Source organism: Pinus tabuliformis, chromosome Q (assembly GCF_031772625.1).
Source record: "Pinus tabuliformis cultivar Carrire ecotype Pingquan chromosome Q, CPIR1, whole genome shotgun sequence".
NCBI classification, from domain to species: Eukaryota; Viridiplantae; Streptophyta; class Pinopsida; order Pinales; family Pinaceae; genus Pinus; species Pinus tabuliformis.
The window spans coordinates 1,380,332,273-1,380,354,465 of NC_142296.1; positions in this window are offsets into that span (position 1 = coordinate 1,380,332,273).

Below are 22,193 nucleotides of genomic sequence, written 5' to 3' on the forward strand. Positions count from 1 at the left end.
TCAATATGAGAAAGCCCCATAATGTGGAGCCCAACAAACAATCAACAACTGAGGTCGATGGACCAATAACAAACTCTCCAACTATCTCACCAACCTTCCCCTAGTTGAATTTTCTTTCCCCACAATTTCCGACACAAGGGGTCTCTCTTTCATTAAGGAATAATTCAAAAGCTTTTCATTCATTGAAGTTAACCCAAAAAAAATGGATATTGAATAAGTTGTTTATGAATTTTTGAAAGGTGGATGGATTTGAAGCATCAAGAAATGGAGTAACTACGTCCTTGACACATTGATCTGAAGCGCTGACACGTCGTAAACTTAAAAAGTTTTCCCTAGCGGCGGGAACCGTAGGAGTGATTTACTTTTTGCCTAGTTGTGCCTTTGTTATGGTTGACAAGCCCAAAATTTTCGTTTTATTGGATGGAGCATTTAATGCCCAACGTTATAAGTGAATAAAATACGGAGATGGAAAATAAAATAATATAATATAAGCCATGAATTAATTAACTTATGTTTCAAATTAAATAGGGTATTTAACATATATGTATATAGTACATTTTAACATACAATAGAATGGTTAGATTTCATTTTATTTAATTTATTTTTTTATTTTCACAAATGCATTTTAAAGTTGATAAAATTAATCATTTCTATGTCTTTGTTGAATAGAAAAAACATTTGTATAATTATTAAATTATTGATTTAATATTTAAATATTTCAAAACTATTGTAAAATTATAGTAAAATTGTTATATTTGAAACAACTAATTAAAGGTCAATTTATTTTGACTAAAAAGTGATTACAATATATCTATTTTCGGTACGTAAAATAAGGATTTGATAAGTAAATGAGAAAATAATTTGGCATTTGTGGAAGAAAACATATCTACATCATCTCCGTTACAATGAAACATCATTATCCCAATGATGGTTAAAGGGGTAAAACCAAAACACAAAAATATATTAACATTGTTGCCATTTATGTCAAACGAGGTTTGCCATGATGATGAGGTATGTCATGTTGATGAGGCTTGTCATGTTGATGAGGTTTGGGTTACTTGATGATTGATGAGTTTTTCATATTGTCATTAAGTGATGTGATGTGCAAAGGATTTCATGCTTGTTAGTTGATGATTTTATTGATGTTTATTCTACAAACAAAATGAAGACTTAATGGCATATAAGGACCAAAAAAATAACTTGAAGAACTAGAATCAGGGTACAAAGTTTGAAGAACATATTATTGTTATTGAACATAATTAGTTTTTATTTTTGGCATCTTTACAAGTGTAATGTTCCTCGTACTCTTAGGACCTATGTTATAGCCCTAGTCAACTAGTAACTAACCTGCGTTACCCAAGTTAATAACGCACCCTAGCCTCTTACAACCTACGTTACTACGTATTTGGTCTTCCTAACATTGTATTATGTAATAATGAATTCTTAACCATGATTTTTACGGATGTACAATGAGTTCAAAGAAAATTTGTCCTAATTTGAAGACTCGGCTAAAATGAAGAGGTGAAATGCAAATATTCCTAGAGTACCAAGAGACATATCCTCATTTCAAATTCCTGCATAGAATGCAAATAGTAAGAGAGCCATGTTTATAAAAGATGTATTGTTGAATGAGAATCAAGTTTTGTGAATTTAACATTTGTATTAGAGGGCTCTTAAACAAACTTGATAAGGAGAAAAAAGAAAGAGAAAGAGAAAGAGTAGCAGAAGTAGAGAAGACTTGAAGAAGAAAAGAAGAGAGGATAAGTTTCTAAAAAGAGGATAAGCAGTAGAACAGAAACAAGGAACAAGTAATAAACAAATTGATTTATAAATTGGTCAGGGGATTGTAGTCTCCTTTCAAGTTGTAGCTTGATAAAGAATACGTTGTAGCTTGTTGAGGTAAGAACCTCATGTGGGTTGTAGCCTGTAGAAAATTTATGGGAGTTGGAGCTTTCTTTAGGTAGTAGTAGTCTCCTATAAGTTGGAGCTTGCAGAAAATTTGATGTAATAGGGGACTATGAGCTTTCCTTCACATCACTTTCAGCCAAAATTTTGAGGCTTTCTCCCTTCATGGGTTTCCACTTATATCCAGTGTTCTCATGTGTTGTTTGTTGAATGTCTCACTTGTGTGAATGCTTTTGAATTTTGAATATGTATATATTCAAATAATGACAAAAGAAACAATTAATAGGTCAGCATATACATAAGCCATTAACTTCAAAAGATATCTGAAAAGGAGGTAAATTTAATCGATTAATAAAAAAGAAACAAATACTAATTCAACCCCCCCCCAGTAATTTCCAAGTATTTATAAATTGGTGTCAGAGAGGGTTCCTTCAACGTCAATTTAACAACTGGAAGGAGGTCTTAAATCATTAGAATGGCTAGTAAGGAGGGATTCTTAACTAACAAACACCCTATTTATCAGCACAAATTATGCCTTCTGGAAAGTGATAATTAGGAAGTCTAGTTGTTGCGTTGATGGGGTATGAAAAACCACAGAAAATGAATAGTGACAAAGATGAAAAATTGGAATTCACAACCAATGCAAAAGCTATGAATTCTCTTCTTAGTGGATGAAGAGAATCAAATTTTATTAAGGTAATGCATTGTAAAACATATAAATAAATCTGGGATAAACTACAAAATATTTAAGAAGGAGATACCAAAATAAAGATGGTCAAATTATAAGTATATGCAATATCGTTTAAGACATTAAAAATGAATGAATATTAAGATATTGCTAAGTTCTTTATAAGAGTATATGACTTTGTTAATATCATGATGGGTCTAGGAGAAACACTCAAAGAGGGTGCAATAGTCCAAAAACTTTGAGGTCATTACCTTCAAAGTTTAATCCTAAGGTTTCAACTGTAGAAGAAACAACCAACTTTGAGACACTAAACAGGGATAAACTATTTAGTTCTTTGACAACTTATGAGATGAGAATTTCAAAAGGAAATTCATCTACCCAGGATGTAGCTTTCAAAGTAGACAATTCTACATAAGACAAGGAATTTTCATGCACAGACTTTGATGAAGAAGAAGCAAAATTTGTGAGAAGATTGAATAAAGATAGAGGTAAATAAAAAGAGAAACTCCCATTTAAATGTTTTAATTGTGGAAGAGTGGGGCATTATGCTTCCAAATTTAAATATAAGAAAGAAGGAAATCAGTTTAGAGGGAAAGAAGAGAACAAGTTTAACAAAATGTAGAAAGAGAAAAGGTTTAAAAAGAAGATAATTTGAGCACAAAAAGATAATAGCACATCTCAAGGTTCTAGTGAATCATTTGGTGAAGATGGAGCTAGCGATATTATTCTAATGTCCTAAAAACTTGGAAGAAGAACTTAATGAATATGAAGAAGAAGAAGGAGAGGTATACCTTGAAGGGGACTTGATCAGTGCCCTAGAGGAAATAGAGAGACTCAAACAGAAGAATAAGAAACAAAAAGACATTTTATTAAAATTAAAAGAAGAGTCTAATTCAGAAGAGCTTGTCAAGCTTAAAGTTGAACTAGAAGAAGCAAAGAAGGTGGAGGACATTCTACTATATCAAATAAAAGAGAAAAGTAGTGTGTGAACAATTGGAAGAGGAAGTGGTATTCTAAAGAAAAATATAGAGAAGGCACAAAATGATTTAAATATGAACCTTCAACATATAAAAGGATATGAGAAATTGCATGTGATATTAAATACTCATATATCTCTACTTATGAAAGTTGGGGTAGGCTATGTAGGAGAATCCAATGAAACAAAGATGGGAGACAAAAGGACCATCAATTTTGTGAAAGAAATCAAGGGAGATAATGACAATCCAAATTGGCCTGAGAATAAGGAGGTCATTAGTTCACTTAATGAACAAGGAAACATTGTACTTGTTAATGGTGCTGGAAATCTGTCAACCAAGGGGTCTCCACAATGTGAAGTCCCAATTAGACCTCACACCGTTTGGTGTAGGATCCCCATATAAATATCAAATTGGTTGCCATATATCTTAAAGATATTCCTTGGCTCTAACTATCACCCAAAGAGAGAGGGATACAATGATGTTTGAAAAAGAAAGAAGGTGTGCCTGGTGAGCATTCAGTTGTAAATGTCGCAAGGTTCTTGTACTGCAAAGAGGGGAGAAAGGTAAGCCTCTAAATGAGAGGTAGTAGTACCACCTAAGAAGGGACACACATGAACCTAAAGGATCCGTCTGAAATCCAGCAAAATAGTCCACATAGGATGCGACGATCATTACAAACAACAAATGAAGAAATATTTGTCGAATATCCCGCGGAATAGTCCACAAGGATGGGAAAACAATAACAACCATTACAACACATTCTCAATAAGATAAGTACTAAAATAACTAAAATAGTTCAACTATCTTAGCACATGTGAAAGCACACATGAAATATAAATATCCACAAAATAGCCTTACAAACATTCATAATCCATGCATGAAGAATGCGTTGGCATTAAAGGCTTGTGTTATCAAGTAAAAGTTCAAAGACACATGTTTACAATGTACATCACTAGCTATAGTAGTAGAGCATTGGAGACACTCCTTTCTCCTACAAGAATGAGCTTATCTCTATAATGCCTTGCGGGAGGAGGCAAGGTGAAAAGTCATTTTCTCATATAATGAGGGAGTATATATAACCAAGGGTTAATCTTTGACTACCGTCATGATTGTTTGACTTCCTATGACTTTTCAACTTACATGACTCTTTACAATCCATGTGTGTCCTTTGGCCTTCCACTTTACAATACATTTTGTATACAATATACATGATCAACAATAGTGAGGTGGCATATGACCACTCATGACATGCCATGAAATGACACTGCTGACATGGGATGCTTGATGATGTGGTAATTTCAAACCACTATTGTTGCTAAGTGTCAGATGTCCTCTTGAAAACGATTTTCTTTCCACCTCTGTATGGCTTGGTGATGAGGAATCTTCAATGATCTCAAGTCTTGAATAATGGTCGCAAACTAGTGTCCCTTCACTTTCTCTTGATTGATCAACTTGTAAGTTCATCTGCAAGAGATTCTTTGAGCATGCTTCCCTCCTTCTTCTCCTTATTCATCATATTTTCATGACATGATAGGGTACATGTTCCTACAATTCACTCATGACAAGACGACATTAATCCAAAAACCCCCCAATCTAAGATGATGCATTCTGATCCACCAACTGAGCTCAGAAAAAGTGAGAGGTTGGGAAGAGGGACTCAGTCACTGCGTAATGCATAGTTCCAGAAGCCAAGGGAAAATATTGAGCCCTGAGACTACGCAGTTCATAGTTCATGCAAGTTTGAGGGACAAGATTGTGTAGTTTCCAGAGCTAGTGAGACAGGTTGAAAGGATGGGCACTAAGAGAGCTCACTGCACAGTTATAAGAGTCAAGGAAGGTTGGGTTGCTATGGAGCTATGCATTTCAAGGGCTCAGGGAATGAGATTGAGGCTTAAGGTTGTGAATTGTGCAGTTTAAGCTAGGTTGGAGGACAAGACTATGTAGTTTTTGAATCTAGTGGAACTAGTTGAGGGAATGAGAATTGTGAGGACACACTGCATAGTTTTGGGAGACAAGGGAGGCAAGGCTACTATGGAGGTGTGTAATTAAAGGGCTTAGTGGGTGAGCTTGAGGCTTGCGATTACACAGTGCACAGTGGAGGTCAGGCTGAGAGGAATTACTGTGCAATTATAGAAGTGAAGGTTAGGGCTTGGGCACCAAAACTGCTAAGTACAACAACCCTGGGAGGAAGGAACTACGCATTGCGCATTGCCAAGAATCAAGGTCATATCTAGAGGAATGAAGCTATGTAGGGCATAGCTCAAGGGAAGCCCGGTGAAGCTAAGTTTCTTAGTGAGGAAATGTTTCTGAAATTGGCTAAGTGTTGGATCGGTGAGATCGATGTGAATGGTGATGAACTTTGACAGTGATCACACACTTAGAATACTTTGATGACATGACAACATAGATCATATGCACACATGAACAAATCATTTCCATCTATGTGATAACTTTATGACAAGGTATGAGAATTGCGACACTGAAGATAAACTTTAGGACAACCATGATGAGACTTGTGTGAAAATGCTCAAAACTTTATGAATGAGTGTGACATATTTTCACATAGTTAGGACAACTCATATATATATAAATAAAAACCCTTAAAACCATCAAAATAGGCTTATACACATTATGTAATAGCCAAACATGACAGAAGATGACAATTTACCCAACATGCAAATGGGGAAAAAAACACTTCAAGAAAGCTCATGAAATAAGCTTCGATGTTTCTGGAAACAATGTACAAGACCAATGAAGGCTCTGAAATTGAGTGTAAGGCAAAACTTTCGAGGGTGTTGTAGCAGCTACAACACTTGGCGACACACTAGTTGAATTTCAGCTTCTCTGTCTCTATTAACTTCTTTTGTACAGGGCCTTGATTCTTCAGGGAGCATTGATTCATTGTGCAGATTACTTTGGTCTTCCCAGTTACCCCACAAATAGACACGGTCCCCTCTATTCCTTCTTAGTTAAACACAACATAAGATTTAGTGATATCATAATGTTTCGAGTTGGGAAGAGTAGTGTAGCTTGCGAGCTTAAGATTTTCAAAGTATAATTTTTCATCTCTGGTATTACTTTGCTGCTAATAGGCCTCGATAGTTCCTCGATGGAGTCATGGAGGAACATGAACATTGCTCCGCTACCAACGAGCCTAGACAATACCCTAGTGGAGTTTCTTTCTTCACCTCTCTGCGTGGGAAGCCTTTCTCTTCTTTCACATTTATTTATTTATTTTAAAGAGAATTTTGCATTGCCACTTATTTTGGGGCTGAAGAGGGATCCCAACTTACTGAGAGCATAAGAGGTTATTTCTTTAGAGAAGCATATAGAGACCTCTGATTTAGGTTTGCTCGTTTAGATTTTTCCACTTCTCTACTTATACTAGTTGGATAAGCATGAATACATCGAAACATGAGGACCGAGTGTAGGCATGAGGTTTTCTAGAATAGACATGGGTTCATGGTTGGACCAAAACTCTCCTTACGGATGGATCGTATTTTCGGTCGGAACTTCATCGGCCAAATTATATAACCAACACAAGGAAGATAGATTGGAGGTTAGCCAAATGTTGAATTGTCACAAGACTCTTCAGACTTCAACCACACACATACTAAGAAGCCAAAATAGGTCCAACAACAACACTTATTAACATGATGAAAAAAAAGGAGACAAACAACAAGAAAGAAAAACAAAATAAACAAACCAAAAGGAAAGACAACACGCAACAAGGAAGCCAAAAAGAAGCATAATGCGAGAGAAAAGTAAGAAAATACAAGAGAGACTAAAGAGAAAAACACGAGATAAATGCAAGATAAGGAAAACTAGGATGCATCTAACCCTACTCCTAACCCAATAACTAGAAGTTCGGGGTCACATATAATGGAATTTCCAATGTAGCTACCGTAATCGTTCCCGAACTTCAATCACAAAGATGTCATCAATTAAAACAAATGTACAGCAATGTACAACAGAAAATATGAGAGCTTGACTAATTTGCACAAAAAATTTAAGGTCTTGCATGTGGGAAAAAAGATGTGTCACCACCACTACTTTCATCCAGTTCGCACTCTTACCTCTCTTACGGAAAGCATAATCAGACAAAACTCAAAGACTTATTGTGAATGCACCTTCTTTTGTGTCATCTTGCTTAACAACCATGAGAAAAGGCTAAAACATGTTTATTGCAATGGAGCTTGTTGAGTAAGATTGCTCCAACCATTCAGCGATTGGATCATAAAATTCATGATGATCCTCTTAAAAATCCCAAAATCTTTGAAAAGATGGATTTTCAATTAGAAGCACGAGATTATAATAATAATATTGTGAGGAAAAATAGCCTTTGATCATATTCAACAGTCATATTGATACAGTGAGGACCTGACATTACCATCAGTGGAGACTAAAGTGCCTCAATCGCTCGACAAAAATATGAAAAGTGAGATGCTGAACGATGAAGATCGAAGGATGTAAAACAACTACCACTAGATATACTAGTGGGAAAATGATAACATGAATGAAAATCATCAAAGACATAATAATGATTAGATGAGTTGATTAAAGCGTCAAATTCCCAGTTTTTAATAAATGAAGATAAATCAATTTAAACAGTTTTGCGAATTCTCTGAACAATCGAACCAATTTCCTCACAAGCCAAATGTGACAAACCGTTTTCCTGTAACTGGTGACAAACTATGCAAGAATTGTAATCATGAAAATAACTTAAAAGGGATGTTAGTACAACAAATACATGAGACCAATCAGGACATGGTGAATGAAGAAGAACCTGATTTGTGTGATTAATAGTTCATTCAATATAATTTAAGAGAATTTTAGGTGCGATGAAGGGGGGAATTTGAAATATAAAATTCGCAAGAAAAACTGGGAGCTGACTATTAAAAGATGAATCTAATAGGCATGATTTCTTCTGCTAAGGATAGTCTTTGAAATGATCAACTTCGCAATTCCATGAATCTATGAGAGATACACATTCCAAATCCAAGTTTGATGCGAGAGATTTTCATGAAGATGAATAAACTAAAAAAGATTCCTGAATCCGGTCAGAAGTAAAATCTTGAAAATTTGAAAGATTATACCCAAAATACCAAACATTTTTCAAAAGTAATTTACATCAAATGAAACCATACTGAGAGAAGGATTGTGTAGGAGAAACTAGATCTGTCTTAGTTCGGGGGGCATACCAAAGTCACGAGATCTTGAGATAGCCATCAACGAAAGTTGAAGTGCCTCGACTCCCTGGCAGGTCCCGAAACTTTCCAGAATTGTAAAATCACAATTTGAAGATTGTACCAGATTGCACATGGTGTGAGGATAGTTATTACCACTGGTTTCAATAAGACCACTACTTACTGGATGGCATCCATCTTTGTCATTGGTTTGACCAAATTATTCAACTTCAACAACAATATTACTCAAATCAAAAGGTTATTCTAGTTGCAAATTCAAAGATAAATGAATTGAGGAATTTTCATGACCAAGATAATTTGAAGAGTTGTCTACATGGAAGCGAAGAGATGATGAGGGCTAGGAAGAGTACTCAAACATTTTATTGTATTCATTTGCATCATGGATAATCAAACCAACTTGTGCCAATTGAGAGGTTAACTAGTTGGATGATGGACTTGAAGAGCGTGGAGTAACCTCGTCGCAAGTTGTTACACTAAAAAATGTCACCTTGACTACTTACAGTTAGTATGGCTCAAATCAACAGTCATGCTACCCTCTTAGGCAAGTCTTATGCCTCTGTTATCCATCTCAAACTCAAAGAAGAGAGAAAGTCTTGTAAAAACTATGTTTATCTCTGGGGTCGCAGGTTCTCTCTAGCCTTACCTGCGGGGACGCAGGCCATGTTCACAAAAGCTGCGTCCATGGACGCTCTGTATGTTAAAGGACAGGTGCGTCCTTCTGTAAAAGGCAAAATGCGCAAGTTTTATCTTGAAAAAGTTACTTGTGGTTACTTCTAGAACATTCTAGAGGTCGGTTTGATGAAATGGATGCGCCTCCAGTTGGTTCATGTATCTCTATTAAGAGGGGACTTATCCCATCAATAAGGGAGCTATCCCACCCATAGAGGGGGATGATCCCATTGATAGTGGACCTGAATAACCTCTTTACAGCACTATAAATAAAGGCATTGAGCCAGAAGGAGGAGAGGTTGGAGCTATACATTTTCTTTGGGTAAATGCTGCAGGATTTAGGTCTTCCATTAGAACCTTTGTGAGGAGAGATTGTCTTTACATGATTCTACTTGGAAGTGGGTGAGCTTTGTCAAAGTAGAGGAAAACACTTGATGGACCCTGGGAGGAACTTGCACAACACCAAGGCCAGGTTGTAAGAGTTTCTTTGTTTCGTTATTAATACAAACTGGTTTATTTTTCTCAATAGCTTGTGTTAATGAGTTATTTCATGTGTTCCTTGGTCTGCATGTTGAATGTATGTTTTATTATATGAAATACAAGTGCTTGGTAATTGTTTGATTGTTTGTGGTTGCAGGAATTGAATTGAAGGAGGAGCTCATCCGGATCGCCAAGAACGGACTACAACAACAGCGTTTTGGAATAAGGTAAGCCTAAACACTTGTAGTTTTCATGTTATAAAAGGTATATTTAGAGAAAGATTACTCCATTTTGTCTTGTTTGTCGCTAGAGAGTTTAGACTCCTAGGGAGGTCAATTGTGTCAGCCCAAATGACTTTTTCCGCCACGACAAATTGGCGACTCCGCTGGGGAATCCATTAGTGAATGAGTCTTTTCCTTTATATGAACTTTGCTTTGAGAAAATCATTTTTATTTTCTGGTTTTTGACTGTGAGAATTAGTATTTGGGTGGCTTAGCTTTAGATTTAGTTAGCTTTGGTTTTTCTTTCTTTTTCCAGAAGGACGCACCCTCTGAGTACTGCACAGTGCGTCCTTGGACGCGCTGTTGCCGTCTGCACAGAGCGGGCCCGCACCTGTGACAACGGGTGGCCTGCGTCTTCCTGTAAAAGTTAAGAAAATTCCATTTTTGCTTTAAATTGCTTTTAGATTTTGATTTTACTTAGTGTTTTCTGCCCAGATCCTTTAGTACCCTGTCAAGAATTCTCACCTGAACTGGTTTTGTGAGCTTTGAGTGTTTTAGTGGATTTCAACGAAGTTTAGACCTAGGGTTTGATTTTTGGGTAGGTTCTGTAATGACTTTGAGCGTAGAAAGTTGTCCAGCGTTAGATCTCTCTGGTTAGTCAACCTTCTTAGAAGTCGGGCCTGTCGTAAAGTCTCCTTGTTTGAGCAGCTTGCCATTTAAGTTGTTTTGGGTCAAATTTCGAATTGCTTGTTTATAAAGTGTTGATTTCCATTTTACAAAAAGAACAAAAAGATTAGAGTTTTGTTTTGGCTAGTTTTTGGTTCTGCAATAAGCTAGTCCTTGATTCGATTGTGATCAAGTAAAACACCTTAGAATAATCATTGTTAGTTTTGGCCTTGTTAGAATTGCTTAGAATAAATTTGCCTTTAGTTTGCTTATGAGTGGATTTTCATAGATTTTAATAGTTGTTAAAGATTGATTTTTGGTTATATTAGATTTGTTTGCTTTATTAAAAGAAAAATACAAAAACATCTTCTTTAAAAGTCTTGTTTCAAGTAGCTTTTTGTTTTTCAAAGAAGAAAAGAGTTTTTTCGTGCATGTAAAGAGAAGTTATGTTTTTATGCTTGGAAAAGAAAATCGAATTGTTTCTTTGATTGTCTTCAATTAAGAAGTTGCTTTTATAAAGATTGCATTCTCTCAACTTTTTAGTTAAAACAATTCATCGAAAAAGCAAAAGTAGTGGATAAATCATCCTAGGTGCATTTTGTAGTGGTTTTGAGTCGAGTCAACACACCACTAGTTTCACTTCCATCACCTTTTGACTTAAAGAACAACCTTAAAAGTAACGCTTAAATTAAAATTGAACTAGTAACTTTTATTTTCTAGGGCTCTGAAGCACCAACATAGCTTAGGCTAGGGTCTTGGAGTAGGTGAGTACTTAACTCTCCAAGACTACAAAACCAAACAGTTAGTCTATCTTGAGTAGAACAAATCCAATTGTTTCAGTTACATTCTGGGAAAGCTCCTCTTAAAGGAGAAGCACGAGCTCGTGTCCGAACCAGTGAGGGGATCATTCCTCCCTCGTTGGGAACGACGCCAGTCAGTACGTATTAAAAACGGTAAACCTCGGATTAACCATTGTCGAGGAGCCAGGGGTCACTTATCGGTAAACCTTGGATTACTGTCAAGGAGCCGGTAAGGGGATTGAGCTTGTTACTCTGCCCTTGCGTGCTGTCGGAGTTTAGACTGTTCCCCCAGGTGTAATTGTTGTGATTGGTAACCTTAGTGGCCATAATATCTAGGATTCTACCCAAGGTGACGGTGGAGGGAAGGTCCCACTGTACCTGGAGCAGACGTCGGCTATACTCACTTGGATTTTCTGGGGGGTACGCTTCACTTCGAGATGGTTAAAGTGGAGGTACTTGGTCCAGTCTATTCATTAAGCAGGTTGTCGGCGTAACTGTTCCGCCCGCCATTTCTGTACTGAATCCTGAGAGGTTGGACCTAATCACCAACTAGCGCTTTTGGTCCGGAAGATACTGTTTGTGTGTGCTTTGACACTCTAGATTATTTAGGCGTGTGCTTCAAATTTGTTTGGTTCTTTAGAAGACTTAGGTGGTTTGATTTGAAATTTTTTACTTTGTTTTCGTGTGCTGTAGTTAAAATCATTAATTGTGGCGGAATTACCGAGACGGTCCCGTCGCATTGCGGGCCAGTCTCCTGAAGTTGTTTCTGTGGCCGAATTGTTGAGAAGATCCCGTGAACTTCGGGGTTCACCTCCTCGAGACGACCCCAGTACTTTAGAAGGTTTAAAGGTCCTTGTAACTCCTTCTAGGGACAGTAGTGTAGGTTCACCTGAAGAAGGAGAGTCTGCCTTGGTAGTCCATCCGGATTACCAAAGTTTAGAAACAGGTTACAATCCCGAAGCTGTTACAGTTTCTGAGCTTACTGGTAGTTTTTCATCTGCCAGTGAAACAAGCGAAGAACCTGAAATTTCCGAACCTGTTACTCCAACTCCTAGTGTTCCCGGTTCACCAAGAATAGAAAGAATTATCACCGAAAATCTTCCTGTTGGATTAATTGCTATAGAAGAACTTGTTCCAGAGGAAGAAATAGGCGTTTCTAATTCTGAAGATATAATTACCCTTGACTTAAGGGAGCGTGAATCCATCTTTTACAGTCCTCCTAGAAGTAAACCTTGGTACCTTGCTTTAACCAATTTTTTAGACAACTCAGTAGGTTTTTCTACACCTCGTACTCCTTTTCCACCCGGAGGGATACATACTCCTGTAAATATGTCTGGTCCGTCATTTGTGTTTACGCAAAGTCCTGAATCATTTTTACATGGTGGTCCTTTTGTTCCTGCTGGGTATCAATCACTTTCTGGTACCTTTGCGGGAGCATCTCCTCGACCCATTGATCATGGGTTATTAGTTGGAAACAGTGGTAATGTACCATTGAGTATAGGTGATGTTTATATGATGTCAGGTTCAACTCTCGTTAACCAACCTCAAGGTGGCCAATTACCGCCTGGGGGGCAACCTTCGTTAATGCCTGGGGGGCAACCTCAAGGTACTTCATTCGTGTCTGGGGGGCAACCTCTAGGGTATCAACCCCAGCCTCAATATGTACCCCAAAGTCAACCTCAGTATCAATATCAACCTCAAGGATGGCAACCTCAAGGATGGCAACCTCAAGGGTATCAACCCCAAGGGTATCAACCCCAAGGGTATGTACCCCAAGAGTATCAACCTCAAGGCTACCAACCTCAAGGTCAAGGTCAACCCCAGTACTCGTATTTACCTCAAGGTTATCAACCTACGGGTCAATACCCTGGTCAAAGTTATCAACCACCTCAAGGGCAATCATATGGGACTGCACCTTACAGTTATCAACCCTATCCTCAATACGGCTATGGATCTCAGTATCCTCAACCAGTTACGAGTCAGTACCCTGGATTGTTAACATGGGATCCTTCACAGGGTCAACAGATGTTGCAGCCAAGTATACAGTCGGCACCTCAAGCAGGACAACCTGTAGTTCCTGGTCCACCCCAGCAACCGCAACCTGTCCAGTCAAGTGTACAGACCCCTGTAACTTCGGTAGTTACTCAGCCGCCAATTTCACCTGGTACTCCACCTCACACGGCTGCAGCAACTACCACTACATCTACCATGGTTACTTCTGGAGTATCGGCAGCGCCAGTTTCTACAGTCCCTGTAACCACTCCTCAGACATCTGTACCGTTGTCTGGATCTACGGTCCAAACCACAGTCTAGATGCCTGTAGGACCACCTGGTACAAGTACGGTTGTTACTACTCAACCTCAATTTGTTCAACCTCCGTACCAGGGACCGTATCAACCTGCGCAAGCTGCCCAACAACCGGCTTACCAGTATCAACCGTATCCTGGGTACACTTATCAACAACCTCAGCAACCCCAGTACGGTCCGGTTAATCCTGGTTTTCCAGGACGATATAATATCCCAAATGCAGCTCCTGTTCCTAGTTATCCTGGATATCCTCCTCCTGGGGCTGGTATTGTGACTCAGAATTTTAGAGATCCTAACCGGCAGTTACCATTTATTGCAACTTTAGATTTACCCGACTTGACGCGCCTAACAAACGATCCAATTCAATATCAACAGTTCTGGCCGCCAATGCCAAATAAGTTGCCCAGCGATATACCCAAGTTCGAAGGCAAGTCTGGAGAGGATCCATCCAATCACGTGATGACTTACCACCTCTGGTGTGCGTCAAATTCCATCTCAGATGATTCCATCCGCTTACGTCTTTTCCAGCGTACACTCATTGGTCTCGCGGCCAAGTGGTACATTGAGTTTCCACGGGCCTCTTTTTACAACTTTAGCCAGTTAGCTACCTCGTTCTTAACACATTTTCAGTTACCAGTCAGATACGATAATGGTACAGAATTATTAACTTCGCTAAAACAATCGACATCCACGTACATTTCTGATCACATCCATGAGTGGAGACGTCGAAGGAGATTAGTGAAAGTTTTTATCCCGGACCAAATCTTAGCTGAATGGTTTGTCAAATCATTATTACCAAGAATTACTGAAGATGTAGCTAAGGCCGGCGTAGTTACTGAGGAGCAAGTCATTGCTCAAGCACAGTACCTTGACTTAGTTTATACTCAGTCGGGTACGTTACACGAGAAAATACCGGATCTTCCCAAGTCAAACCAAATCGCTGCTGCTCCTTCGGGATCTCATGCCGCTGATGGTATGATTGGTATCGTGACTACGAAGAGCAAGAAGAAGTCTTCCAAGGCTTCAACTACTCCAATTATCACTTTGCCTGATTCTCCGACAGGAGAGTCTTCTCCTGAACTCACCGCCGACATTCACGCCGTAGAGTCATCTGCGGCCAAACCAAAAAACGGTGGAAAGAAGAAAGGAAAGAAGAAGGCCAAAGCAGACAAGGCTCCAAAGGAGAAAGTAGAAAAATCAGAAACCAATGACGAAAAGCGCAAACCTCGCTATCCTTGTCTCATTTGTGAAGAAGATCATTTTACGAGAGACTGCCCTCATCGGGCCGAGGTAGTGAAAATAGTCAAAGGTTCTCCCACTCCTGCTGTGTTAAAGAATCCATTTCCAGAGCAGGAGAATAAGATGATAGGTTCTTCTTTGAATGCCAGTGAAGAACCCATTTTGATGATGTCTCATGTCAGGATTGCGACTCGATCGCAAGATTATGGTAGTAAAGCTCCTGTTGATGGTAAAGAAGCAGAATCTTCTCACTCTAACCCATCAACCTCAACTCCTGGTTCCGATCCACTACAGATCGAGAAACCTAACCCAGACTTAGTGATTAAGCCGCCCGCCAAGGGTGTACTTCGAAGGTCTACTTTCAATCCACATGCGAGAGCAGCCCAGAATTACAACATTGTTGAAGACTTAGCTGTTTCACCTTCAGCAATGTCGGTACTCGAAGTGCTGCAATCATGTCCAGCGCAACGAAAATTGCTTTTGTCGGCTATCGGAGCTGTCGATGTTCAGGACCCGAACCTAATGATCTTTGATCTAGAAAATAGTACACCACGTCTCCCCCATCAAATGGCTTTCCAAATCCCAGTGATAGTCAAAAACAGGCCTATTCATCGGACTGTGATTGATGAGGGAGCTTCTACGTGTATTATGTCAATTCAATGTTGGAGATCGCTTGGTTCTCCTTCATTGAACCAATCCCCCACCATCCTTAAGGCCTTTGATGGTCGTGGGTTCCGTCCATTTGGTATTCTACAAGAATTGCCTATAGGGGTCGAAGGTAAAACCGTTAGTCTGGATGTGGAAGTGGTTGATGCCCCTCTAGACTACAACCTTCTTTTGGGTCGAAGTTGGTCATATGCTATGACAGCGGTCGTTTCATCGGTTTTCAGAGTCATTAAGTTTCCACATAATGGTAAGATCGTGACTATTGATCAGCTGACATACTTTTCATCCGACCCATCCTCTTCAGAAACTATCCAACATGTTGGTAAAACGACAATCCCTTACAAGGACATTGGTGTAGGTTTAGTTAAGGATTCCGGTTTACTGGGAACTTTTCCTCTCCCTCCACTCGATGTAGATCCTTCGTTTGCAACAATTCATATGATCACGTCAGAAAACATTATTCACGATGATCCTTGGTATGTTCCCTCTGACTCTGAGCTAGATTCACTCGGTGATGTTATGCCGTTGAGTCCGTATGAAATTGCTTATGAAGCTCTTATGTCTTTTACCGATTTTCATTCAACCGAACCCGACCAAATGAATGTGGTCAATGAAGAGTCACTTTTCACCTCACCTTTAGAACGGATAACGTTTCCCGAAGACGTGTCATCTGACGAACGACTTCACGAAATCCTAAGTGTAGATGATCTACCATGGGAAGATCTCCATCACAGATCTTCGTTTTTACCTAAGGGCGATGCATTTGAAAATGATTTTTCATCTATCTTTACCACTGATTATGTCAAAGACGCTCAGGATCCAACGAAACATTCTGATTCGGAGCTGAATTTAGGGAATATTTCTCGTACTGTTCCCGTTGATATATCAGTGAAGCCCGGAATTGAGGAGAACATTCATATAGGTGCCGCATGTACTGAAGAAGAAATCCAAACTTACAAGGCCCTATTCCAAGAATTCCGCGACGTGTTTGCCTGGTCCTACGAGGAAATGCCAGGAATCGATCCTGCCATTGTTGTTCATGAAATCAAAACCTACCCGGATGCTAAACCCATTCGGCAACGGTTGCGTCAGATTCACCCTCGAAAAGCAGCTGCAATTAAAGCAGAAGTCGAAAAGCTGTTGAAAGCAGGTTTCATTTATCCGATCCCGTTAACGGATTGGGTATCGAATATTGTTCCCGTCAATAAAAAACAAGGAACAATAAGAATCTGTATCGATTATAGGGATATCAATCGAGCTTGTCCAAAAGACAACTATCCTACGCCTTATATCGATCAGATAATTGATGATTGTGCCGGAAGTGAGATGTTTTCCTTCATGGATGGTTTCTCAGGTTATAATCAAATCAATATTCTACCTGCCGACCAACCAAAAACGGCATTCATTTGTCCATGGGGGACATTTGCTTATTGCAAATTACCTTTTGGGCTTAAGAATGCCGGCGCTACTTTTCAACGGGCCATGTCTTATGCGTTTCATGACATCAAGCACATTGTGCAACCCTATCTCGATGATTTGCCTGCTCATTCTTTACACCGAGCTGATCACCTTGTCCATTTACGAGCAATCTTTATGAGGTGTAGGCATTATCGAATTCGGTTGAATCCCCACAAGTGTGTTTTCTGTATAGAAAAAGGTCGATTGCTGGGATTTGTTGTTTCTAAAGCCGGCATTCGCGTCGATCCCTCGAAAGTCGAGGCTATCATCCAATTGCCTCCTCCTTCGAGTTTGCGCCAACTCCAAAGTTTGCAAGGGAAAGCGAACTTTTTACGCCGATTCATCCCTAACTACGCCGAGGTCACTAAAGGTTTTACACGGTTGTTGAAACAGAACGTACAATTCTTTTGGGACGAGATTGCCCAACAATCTTTTGATGCACTCAAACACGCGTTGACCCATGCACCGTTATTGCATCCTCCCAACTACAACCAGGACTACTTCTTATACCTCGCAGCTTCGCATTCCACCATTGGAATGGTGTTAGTTCAAGAAGATGAATTCAAGGCAGAGCATGTGATATATTATCTTAGCAGAACCTTAAATCCAACTGAGTTAAAATATTCGCATGTGGAGAAATTGGCCCTGGCAGCCGTTCAAGCTGTCCAGCGTTTTCGTCACTACATTCTTCTCCGCACAACTACGGTTATTTCGGATTGCAACCCTATGATTTATATCTTGACAAAACAACTGCTAGGGGGCAAGTACTCTAAATGGATCGTCATCCTGCAAGAGTTCGACTTGGAGTTTGAGAAATCCAAGTCTAAGAAATCTTTAGTCTTCGCGGAATTGATGTGTGATTTCCCAAGTGCTGACACAGAGACTGTGCCAGAGGAGTCCATTGCGGACGAATCTTTGTTTCTTATTAGCACTGTAGATCCGTGGTATGGGGATATAATCATCTATCTCCAAACCCAAACCTTTCGGCCTGAAGCTTCCAAGGAAGACCGTCGAATAATTCGGTTTCAATCCCAGCAATACAGAATTATTGGAGATACACTTTATCGCCTGGGGGTAGACTTAGTTTTTCGACGTTGTTTAACTCACGACGAGGCTGAGAGAGTTTTGAATGATTGTCACTCTGGAGCATGTGGCGGTCATATGTCTGGGTATGCCACAGCTCAGACGGTGTTGCGCGCTGGCTATTTCTAGCCGTCTATGTTTAAAGATTGTATCCTTGCCGTCAGAAAATGCCACAACTGTCAAGTGTTTGATCGAAAGATGCGCGCTCCACCTGCTCCTCTCCACCCTATAATTGCCGCTGGTCCATTCGCCAAATGGGGTATTGACTTTATTACTTGTAACCCTCACTCGGCCGGGGGGCATGCGTATATCATCCTCGCGGTTGATTATTTTACTAAGTGGGCCGAGGCGATGCCTACATTCGACGCAAGCGGCAAGACAGCTGCACTTTTCGTATTCAATCATACCATAACTAGGTTTGGTGTCCCACAAGCAATCATTACTAACCATGGGAGCCATTTTCGAAACGTCATGATGACTGAGCTTACAAGCCAGCTTGGTTTGCGCCACGATAGCTCTACACCTTATTATCCGCAAGCCAACGGTTTGGTTGAGTCAATCAACAAAGTTCTAGTCATCATGATTTGACGGATCATTGGTATCCATCGAACGAATTGGCATAACATGTTATTTTCGGCGCTATGGGCATATCGAACTTCAGTGAAAAATTCAACAGGTTTCACCCCTTTTCAGCTAGTTTACGGCTTAGAAGCTGTGTTACCTATTGAATGCGAAATCCCATCACTTCAAATGGCTGTCGAATTACTTCCAGCTACTTCTGAAGAGGAGAAACGGTTGTTATACTTGGCTAAATTAGATGAGACTCGACGTGACGCTACTTTAGCTATCGAGACTCACGCAAAACGAATGAAAGCCCAGTACGATAAAAATGTAACTCCTCGAAGTTTTTCAGAAGGAGACCTAGTACTATTATATGATCAAGCTAACGATAAGCTAGGTGCCGGAAAATTCGTTCCCATGTGGCATGGGCCCTACATTGTAAAGCGAAAGCTAGCAAAAGGGGCTTATGAGCTAGTTGATTTTGATGGGGACTCTTTGGGCAAACCCAGAAATGGACTTTACCTAAAGAGGTATTATGCTTAAAATGATGGATGGAGAAATTTTTAGATAGGTTAGATTTCCTTTCTAGCTAGCAAGTGTGTTAGTTTAGTCAGTGTGCTTAGTTTAGCAAGTGTGGTTTTCGTCATTATTCTGGCTTATCTTGGTTTTACTCTTGATATTGTAGATGTCGACGCCTCTCCAAACATACATTGGATTTGCTGATGGTGCTTGTCGTAGTACACAGAATATCTCTTCCGCAGCTTGGGTTATCTATTCACCCTCTGACGAGTTAGTTTCTATGCATGGGGTAAGCCTCGGTCAAACGACGAATAACATTGCAGAATACAGTGCAGTGGTTGAATTATTATCCGAATCTATTTCATTTGGAATTCGACGTTTGATTGTGAGGTTAGATTCTGAACTTGTTGTATTACAGCTTAATAGAGTTTATGCCATTAGGAATCCTGTGTTGTTAAGGTTGTTTTTGAGAGTGCGTCTCTTGGAACGTGAATTTGATTACATTGAATATCAACATATTCCAAGGTCCCTGAATACATTAGCAGATGCAATTGCTTCTCGAGTGTTGGACAGACATTTATAATAATCATGCAAGTAAATTTAAAGACATTTCATCATACATGTTAAACAAGATAAGCCGGTAATAGTGATATATATAGATAGAAGTGTGTCCAAAAAATATATACATCGTCTTCGATCATAGGTTGAAAACACCTTATGATCGGCAAAATGATAGTACAAAAAGTCAAAAATGTCACATGTGACTACAAAAGTGACTAGTCAATCACTGGTGGTGCTCTCTGTACGACACCACTGCGCAGGCTACCTTACGCAGAAATCTCCTAAACGGTCCAGGGACCGCGACTACAAAACACTGAAGCCTGATAGGAATGTCGTCCATAGTAGTCTCAGGTATGTCTACCGTGAGACGATCTAGGTCATGCTCCAACTCAGCTAGTACGTCTGCAGCCGCGTCCTGTGGGGCCGGTACCGGTGCAGCTGGATGTCGTCTATCATAAGGCCGGAGATTGGCTGGACGCTGTGGACCAACATCTGCATTTTTAAAATTTTACTGTTAGTTTGAGACGATATATATGAAAAATAAAAAAATACATAACTAGAAAACTTGTGAAAATAAAAGTACCTCTGTCGTCCCATTGTTCTCCCTGTGGAAGAACCATGTCCGGATCACCTCTGAAATCCATTCCGGCATATGGAAAGTCTTGTATCACAAAAAGCTGGCCCTCTAACCAGTCAAAGTAACTGTCTGAGAATCGAACCACTGCCGCGCCCTCGTCAGGATGCCGGGCCATCACCGTAACCCATCGTATAAGCTTTGGCTCCCGAGGACCCAAGTCATCAACAGTGAGTTGCTGAGGGATCAGCATTGGAACTCTCTCCAAGGCAAAGCTCACGACTATAGGCCCATATCCAAAAGTCTTTAGTCGTCCGTTCTTTGCCTTGGTCAGTTGGCTCTTCATATGAGCCGACACAGCTTCACACCAGTTGAAGATGGTGCCTTGGTAACAGTCAACTGCCATCCGCATTTGGGATCCGGAAGCAATGTGCAAAGCGGCCGCGCCGCAAACCCTGGTGACCGTGAACGCTATAACTTTGAGTTCAGGCAGAGCGATGTGTTTTATCTCTACGCCTTTTTTATGGCGAGTCCCAGGTCTGCACCACTCCTCGCGGAGATCATCAAGGGATTGGCCACCCGGCCTGGTCCCCGCAAGATTGAGTTGCTCACCTCTGTTCGGCAAGCCAGTGAGAAAGTATACATCCGAGGGCTCTATCTCGAGCTGGTGCCCTCCTATGTAAAAGCATTGATCTTGAACGTTCCATCGCTCAACCAGCCATTCCAAGAATCTTACCTGGCCCCTCATGCCCGGTATGGTCCAATATTTGTATAACCCGCATGTTCTTAGGGCATCCAGAGAGGGTTGGTGGTTTATTACAGCTTCATCTTCCTCTACGTGCTCTCTCTCTCTCCAGTCTAACATGATTAATGCCCTGCATATCAAAAAAGACAGTTAGAAATTGATTTGAAGAAGTTTGGTGGTTTTTTGAGGGAGTTGGGGTTTTCAAATGCGCACTTCTCGGAGGACGCACCCCAGCTTTGTAGCACAGGGCGTCCGGACGCAGCTGGCCTAAAGGCGGGCTGTGTCCCCCGACCATTTTCCCGTGTGAGAAAAAGTCAGGGGACGCAGGTCACCCGAAGAGCACCTGCGTCCTCCGAGAGGCGCATTTTGAACCCAAAACCCCCCCAAAAAATGAAACAGAGACCTAAAACTTAATTCTAAATGGATAGAAATGTAGAGTAGGATGTGTAAAATACCTGGATGAAGCGGCGTTCGATTCCGACGGTCGCATTTTCCGCAGCGACCACGGGAAGTTTCTTGTCAAAAGCTCCTTTTTCAACCTCCAAAGTCAAACGGTAAAAATGACATGGTAAAAGGTATTTTTATAGGTTTTTTGGGTGAATGAGTTCATTTTTTACCATGAAAAGATGTTTTTCGACGTATTTTTGCCTATTTTAAACAGGTATGAGTAATGTGTCGCTTTTGTGCAGGACAAAGGGATTTCGAGGGAAATTGTAATTTTCACAAATAAAAATATCAGAGTCATCTTTTAAGCCCTTTTCTGACTCCTAAAACATGAAAAGATCACCGAGTGTTTCTTTTGCACTCGTTAAAACGGAATTAAAAGACGGTCCCCTTTTAGCTCTTTTCTGACCGTAAAATCAGGAA